General features: G+C 42.4%; 1 long non-coding RNA gene across 1 annotated transcript; it reads right to left on the bottom strand.

Moving 5' to 3' along the window:
- Positions 1-321: 321 nt before the first annotated feature.
- LOC132448350 (uncharacterized) lies at positions 322-1,581 on the bottom strand. Its single transcript, XR_009523349.1, has 2 exons — positions 1,043-1,581; positions 322-816 (listed from the first exon to the last, which is right to left on the bottom strand). It is a non-coding gene; the product is annotated as an uncharacterized LOC132448350 (long non-coding RNA).
- Positions 1,582-8,217: the final 6,636 nt, after the last annotated feature.

Here is an 8,217-nt window from a genome sequence, read left to right as displayed (position 1 = left end):
CATGTTGCCATGCCACTGGCTTATTTTAAACCATGAGCCGCGTTACACTGGCTGTAATTCAGCTGACTGGGAATGATTCTCAAATCAATTCAGCCTGATTGGAGTGCGCAGCGCGTGCCTGCCTGAAACATTTGATTTGGACATGGGCCTATTTGCGGGGTAATGTGCATATTCTAATGTAACCCTTGTCCCATGTAGTTAAATAATAAATCTAGAGTGGTTAATACAATAAGACTGGGCCTGGGCTCGTTGTAGGAAACTACAACTTTGATTCATATGTTACTGTTGGATAATTTTAATAAATGACCAACTGTATTTTAAATGTAAAAGTATTCAATCACATATTTATTCAAGAAAATGAAATACTAGTCTAATGTATTTTAGGAAAAGAAAACAAATAAACAAATAAAATAAATAAAATCAGATGCACGGGATTCTCCAATTTACAACAATGCAAACTCAATGTACCACACACAATCAAATTAACAAGACACTTTAAATGAGGTTAACCCGTTGCAGGCCTGTTAGTTGAAGCTTGTGTGCGGTGGGGCCTAAAAACTGTACTGGCCGCTTCACTCAGCGTTGAGCTCAAAATAAAAGCACGTGCAATGTGTAAATCAGTACTCACGAAATCCAGGGTGTAATTAGTAGGGGCAGAAAGGGATTGGGGGATGATATTCTCACGAAGATAATGGCAATGGCGGTGGCAATCCAAACACACACGTGGGCAATGGCGGTGGCGAAGTCACAAGGAAGAAAACACAGAAAACAGCAGGGCCATCTGCTGGAAACCCCTCTCTCTCCAACGTCCAGCTCCTTTAAGCATATTATCCAATGAGCCATAATATCAAACACTATTTCATATCGAACTAGCATTAGCTTTGCGTTAACTTAAGTCACAATACAAAACTACGATATGCGGGCACATTAACACAGAATGCTACCGCTAACTAGCACGTCGCTAACCGCGTTACACATCCAGTACTCTTTGTTACTATAACAGTTAGATATAGCACAATGGAGGCATACACATCGTATTCACCTTTTTGCAGGTCACAAAGAAGTTTAAATCAGGACCACGAGTAGTCGACCTCACGATAAAACTTAACTGCTTCCCACACTACGATGCCTCCTCTTAGCTCTCAGTCCGGTCAGGTTTCTTTCTCTACATGTGCTCACTACTCCCCACGCTAACCTGCTGCACTAGTCCCGCCCTTTACACGTTGAGACTTTATTCGGATTGGCTTGTGAAGTTTTAATACAACCAAAGACAAAACAAATTAAATGATTTACGTGTGACAGGTAAAAGGTTAAGTTAAACATAAACACGGCTTCTTTCTCTTTTATATCCTGAATTCACAAATATTTTAGACTTGATAAACTTAAAGACCTTTACATTAATTTATCTTTTAACTGTAAATAGTTTTATTAAACGTATTATATTTATGCTTTTAACACGCACACATTTTAACCCATTTTATTATTATGAACTCTATTTATTTATGAACATTAAACACAGCATTTTATTATACTGTTAATTATTTTTTATGCTCTGTAACTTGTGGTTTTTGTACAGGGCTACACTAAGATTCAATTAGATATAGGCGTATGAAACACAGTGTAATAAAGCCGTTGTGGTTATCAAATTATTCAATGCCCCCTGTCTGTCTGATATTGATCTCCGTGTGACTTGCTCATGTGGTGCTGCGCTAATATGTTTGACACGCCGCCTGTGCCTGTGTTACTTGACGACGGGGCTGGAAAAAGTTGGCCGTGTCTTACCTGGCTGTGCTGCACAGCTGCCTTTACTGGTACCTGCAGCATCACCTGAGTCTTTTCTGAAATATTTATAAAGAGATCCCCTCAGGCTTTCGGCTTCTTCCTCTCTTTTTCGCCTTTCTTTTTTTTTCAGGGCTCCTGACTCGCGCACTGACCACTAATGGCATGATGTCGTCTTTTTTCTTCTCCAAAGACCAAACCATTTTGCCATAGGGGTGATAGGGGGTTATTGGCCGTTTTTTCAAGGGCAATGAAGGCAAACAATCTAGGAGTCATTAATTGAATGCAAATAAAGCACTTTTCTTCTCTAAATCAACACATTTTGAAGTATACATATAATTAATCCCAACTTCATGGGGGTCCAGTTATGGCCCCCCCCCATTCCTGGGCCAGTCCAGGGCCCGGGACAACGTACCCGTTTGTCCCCCCCTGTCGGCGGGCCTGGTTGTGAAAGCAGGCTTTTAACCTGCTGCCAACACAGGCACACCTGAACTGCATCACCTATTAAGAGAGAGAGAGAACAGGCAACCCAAACAGCCAGGGTGGAGTCAAAGACTCACCAGGGTCGTCACATCCCCCCCTTAAGACAGAAGCCCACCTAAGTGGGATTCTGCACTTATGGTATTCAAAAAAAACAAAACCCAACCACATAAGCACTACCCATCCCCTCAACCAACACCAGTTACATCAACACTCCTACCGGATCAACTACAAACCCCCCCCATACACACACTCTCACCACTCCTCACGCACAATCAGTCACCCAACCTCCTGACCCACAGCAATTCCGGGCCCTGGAAAAGTAATCTAAGAGGGACAGGGGCATAGAGACAGCACCTACAGAGGCCGACGCTAAGGCGAAGGGCTACGAACGACGGACGACGGACTACGGACCTACGGACCTACGGACTACGGACCTACGGACTAAGAACCTACGGACTACGGACTAAGAACCTACGGACTACGGACTAAGAACCTACGGACTACGGACTAAGAACCTACGGACTAAGGGCGACCAAATCATGGCAAAATCTCACAACATCTGACTTAAGTCCAGGCCGAAAGAAAGAACGGAGGATACGGCTGTAGTTTTTTCTAATACCTAAATGACCGGACATGCTATGGTCATCAGCCAAACCTAGCACCTGGGGACGAAACTGCTGTGGCACTACCACCTGAGTCAGTCCCATAGGCTGGACCAGAACGAGGACTCCAGCGGCGCAGCAGAACCTCCTCATCTACCAGGTAGGACCCAGACTTATGACATTTTGGATCTCTGGAGACGGGAACACTTTACCACCGGCCAGATCATTTCCGAGGATCAGATCAATACCAGATATTGGCAACTGGGGTCTCACAGCGATTTTGAATTTTCCTGACGCAATCCCAGAAGTTAACTGAATGAAATGCAATGGGGCAAGTCCAGCACTTCGCTCCACCCCCCATGCTATAATGTCAGCACCAGAGTAAGACTGAGCTGAAAAGGGGAAAACACCTTCACATATGAGACTGTTTCGCCCCGGTATCCCGCAGGATAGTGATTGGAACTGGCTTATCCACACCCTCAAGGGAAACAGAACCTTGTGTAACAAATGGGTGTGGGGCAGGAACACCAGCGAACAAAATAACTAACCAGATCTCTGGCAACCTCAGAGTATGTTTGTCTGTCAGCTTTCCTCCAGTTTCTAAATCGCTGAAGGTGTTGTCGGGTTTTGCTACCAACAAGCACGGTGACGCCCAACTTCCACTCCCAACTTCTCCCATACCGACCAACTCTTTACCATACCGACCAACTCTTTACCATACCGACCAACTCATCTCCAAACCGACCAACTCATCTCCATACCGACCAACTCATCTCCATACCGACCAACTCATCTCCATACCGACCAACTCATCTCCATACCAACCAACTCATCTCCATACCAACCAACTCATCTTCATACCAACCAATTCATCGTCATACCAACCAACTCTACAACGAGACAAAGCTCTTCACAATACCTGGTGTCTAGGACAATCATTTTTCCAGTGCCCTCGCTCATGGCAGTAATTACAAATTCTACCTTCTGCCTGCCTCAAACCGCTTTTGCTCCATCTGTAATTTTAAAAGCTGCATCTGTTGCTCAAAACTAACCGCATTTTTATCAGAAATTAACACTTCATCTGAGCCATTTGGATTTGTCCCACTTGGAATTACCTCCATAATGGACCTCTCTACTAACACAGATCTAACCCGATTTTTTAGGACCTCTTTTTTAAGATCTCTCGGCAGATCAGTCAATTGATAATGTTCAGCCACTTTCCTTAACTGTTCCTTTGTGAACTTATCAAACAGTGACTCAGATGGAGACGCATAAAATTTATCCAAATCCATTTTATACTAGGAATGTTGACTAACAAGCGCTCGGATGGATATTGTGACAATTCTTTTCCAATGTTGGGAGACCAATAAGCTGACGGCTATTACGCGACAGTGTATAGCGCAGCCGGCAACTGAATACAGGTGTACCAACCCCTTTCCCCCCCAAGACTAGAGCAGCCCCGCATCTAACTTCAGACCACGGCCCTAGCTCTTTCCTAGCTGGTCTTCAGTGTGCCCTCATGCAATTGAGTTGCAAGCAACCCCAGCGCGTTCGACACACCAAAAATAACAAACACAAAAATAAAAAAACAAAACAAACAGCGGTAAGCGCTCTATTCCTAGCGAGGGTTCACGTGTGCTCCGGTAGAATCTAACCTACTAATCTAACTATACAGCCAAGTCAAAACAAAGCATACTTACAATTAAGTTACCTTACCAAATTTTGGAAAATTGATCCCGGACGAGCCCCCATATGTCACATGCTGGCTCTAGCATGCAACATGAAATGGGGGAGACCACGCCGTTTTACAATAATAAAAGAATTTATTATAGTAAGAAGATCATTTTACATATAATTAAATAGAATAAAGATAAAGAAGTGTGGTGTAAATCAGTTAAATGTAAAGTAACCCAAAGTGTCATGCAAAAGTCAGTCTGTGTGTAACCAAACAAAGGACAAAGAAAACCAACACGCCGGGAGGAGGGAGCGACCATGACTGTTGTGAAAGCAGGCTTTTAACCTGCTGCCAACACAGGCACACCTGAACTGCATCACCTATTAAGAGAGAGAGAGAACAGGCAACCCAAACAGCCAGGGTGGAGTCAAGGCAAGGGTGGAGTCAAAGACTCACCAGGGTCGTCACAACATACATATGATTGTATGACATAACTGTCGGTCATGTTGATTGAACCGCCGATTGATGAATTTCTTAAAATGTTATTTCTTAATGCTGTCCCACAATGGAATTGTGGGACAGCATTAGCTCCTTTCTTTTCCTAAAGGAAGGTCCAGTGTACCCTATACTCGATACACTCGAAAAGAAAGGAAGCATTGAAGCCTTTTTCCTTAGCATTTTATTCTACCGTAGCCCAGCAGCCACTGTATTATATATAGACTGCATAGAGCAGTTTTACCACCGACTGGATCTCCCGCAGCCCACATGTGGGTCGCGGGAGATTTTAATTGGGTCGCCAACTAAATGTATATGAGGAAATAATACTTTTTGCTTTTTACAGAAATACTATGGCACTATTTTGGCATCTATCTCTACAGTTTCAGTTTTGTCTGTCTTACTTCTTGCTGCTTAAACACCCGAATTTCTCCCCTGGGGGATTAATAACGTTTTATCTTATCTTACGTTAACTAATTGATTGATTCACTGTTTGATGACATGAAACTGCCCCTCAAATACACGCCTACCTAAAATCTTTCAACAAAAAGCATGTTTTTGATAGTACTGTTTTTTTCGGCTTACCTGTTAGGGAGACTTTATAGCGGTACAATTGTACAGTCTGTACGATTTTGATTTTAACCTTTCTTTTTTAAGAGTTTGTGTTTGAGAATTAGGAACTTAAAGATATAGGCTCCCAGCAACATGATTGGTCTCACACATACGGAGCGAAAGTAAGTTAAATGCCACTGTTTGTGTGTGGTTGATGGCTGGTTTAAGCAGCCTCACCTGGCCGAGAATGGGGCTGGGTGAGGCTGCACACCTGTTGCACATTGAGTAATCAGTGTGCACAGGGTTAACCAGCAATCTCCTGACTGCCACCACCCAGTTCTACCAGTGCCAGAGATAGATGTAATGCTGCTATCCATTTGGATGGTACGCTGGTACGAACGACGAGAACGTGACGTATTTCCCTTGCGCCAGCCTTCCAGTTTGCCATTTGTGTTTCTGTCGAGCCACGAGGGGGAGTAGTAGCAGGCTAGTCATCATTAGCAACATAGCCTCTTTAGCAAACCAGCTTCAAAACAAAACTTTACATTGAATTGCACGCAAAGCAAGACCGTGCAATGCATATATTGGTGACCGGATTAAAGCAGCAATGAAATCAAGTGTGTAAGAGGTTTTAAAAACGACATTAAAACCACCAACGTGGTACAAATAGAAAGAAAATACATCTCATCCCCCATTAACTATGGGCGCAGCCATCTTCTTTGCGAGTTGTACAGCTCTGCTCGCTCTACTTTGAAAGCGACGAGATACTACGAGGCGTGCCTCAGTGAAATGCCGCAAGAAAGCTGGGAGATTTGCGACTTTACCACTTCGTAAATCCAAATGGATAGCAGCATAAGTGTGTTAGCTTATGAGAGAACTGCAACATTGGCGGGCATCTTAAGGCGAGACACGGCAGGCAAAATCATCGATTTTTCAGTCAGTGGTCAATTTTGATATTTTGGACTATTTTGCACCATTAACACGTAATGTTTCACACAAAAGAAGAAAAAAGTAAAAACAAAACATTTAGGTGTTTGTTTTATTATAGTTAGTCAACTTGCGCCTCTGAATTTTACGGAAGATTCACCAAAAGTATGCTTTATTACGCACCGTTTCAAATTACAGCCGGTCTCTGTCATATGTGGTATCGTTGGAAAGCACTCGATCTGCTGCACAACATAAAACTGATATCTGATTGGCTGGACTCAATTTCCGACAAGACGATTGGTTCGAATGTATCACGTGGTATGCTCTCAAGCTTCCTGGTTAGCTTTTGCCATAAAAATCTTTAAAGGCCGTTTTCTCAAAATGAGTTTTTCCTCACACGCCAAGCAAGGAATCTCCACTTCTGTAGCACCTACATACACCAAACTTTAGAATCTTATTCTCAGCTACTATATGAAGATTTTGGGGATTTGTTGATACATCATTCTTGGCCTGATGTACATGACATTTTATACATAAAAATAGGGCGGCAATACATTTTTTAAGGCATTGGCAGTATTTTCTGATTAACTGGATAATGAAAGGAGATATCCATAATCCCCTTTGTAAATATTTTTCTATTTAATATAGTAACAACATGAAAAAATTATTTTGACCCTGGCTTTTTCCAATGGTCCGATTCTTCGTTTCAAAATATATGCACATTTGCGCATATCTTAACATACAATTACAGAAAATGTCCAATGTATTTTCTTCTTCTAATCATGTGGCTAATCAACCGGTAAAGTTTCATAAAGATATCTGAATGAGCTAGGGGATGGGGCAGCGAAAAGGGCTTCACGAAGGAAAGAGGTGGACGTAAAAGTGAGGCTGGGGTTAACTGAGTGTAGGTCAATCATCAAAAAGAACCTCATGGCTGTGTGGCAGGAGGAGTCGGATCGGGAAAAGAAAGGGAGGCATTATTACAGCTTGCAGAAACAGTCAAAAAGAACTTATTTCTTATTTTAGTAAAATGAAGAAATCTTTGAATATCAACAATTGTTTAAGTCAAAACTTTTTTGGGAGGAAATTAACCAGTGTGTACAAGTTAAAATACGTTTGTGGGCAACGGTCCAGAAAATTCCAAAACCGACATAAAGACTAATGTAAATCATTCTTGATATTAAAATGTGAAACATCTTTCCCTTGCTACCATATTTAGTCTTGCACCTGGTGTCTTTAATGCACCACTGAAGTGACCAAGTGTCACTTCTGCTTTTCAAGGGGCTTTTTTAGGCCTGTGGTGATGCTTTATGGTCCTGCCTGCTCAGCCCTGTCCTCCGCTAACGGGTTCAAACAGCGCTCCTCCTCCTCTTCCACCTAAAAATACGCCAGCTAGCATGAATTCAAGAATATGGAACACTTTCTAAATAGTTATCTTTAGGTTACATATTTAAATGGGGGAGATTCAATTATGTAACTCATCTATTGCAGCTTTATTGGTCGGACAATTGAAAACAGAAAAATATTTCTGAATTCCTTTCTCATGTTTCTCTGTATTTTTTGATTTTCTTTCCATACCTCTAAACGGGTCCCGGTGTGATGTGTGTTTGCTGTGGCCTGTAGAAGCTGGTGTCGCAGTAAGCGAGGGAAAAGCGTTCCTCCAGATACTTTGACCTATTTTGGAGCATTTAATCTACTTACATA

This window comes from Gadus macrocephalus, chromosome 2 (genome assembly GCF_031168955.1).
Source record: "Gadus macrocephalus chromosome 2, ASM3116895v1".
Lineage (NCBI taxonomy): Eukaryota > Metazoa > Chordata > Actinopteri > Gadiformes > Gadidae > Gadus > Gadus macrocephalus.
The sequence above is the reverse complement of the archived record's forward strand: the minus strand, read 5'-3'. Positions and strand labels throughout refer to the sequence as shown.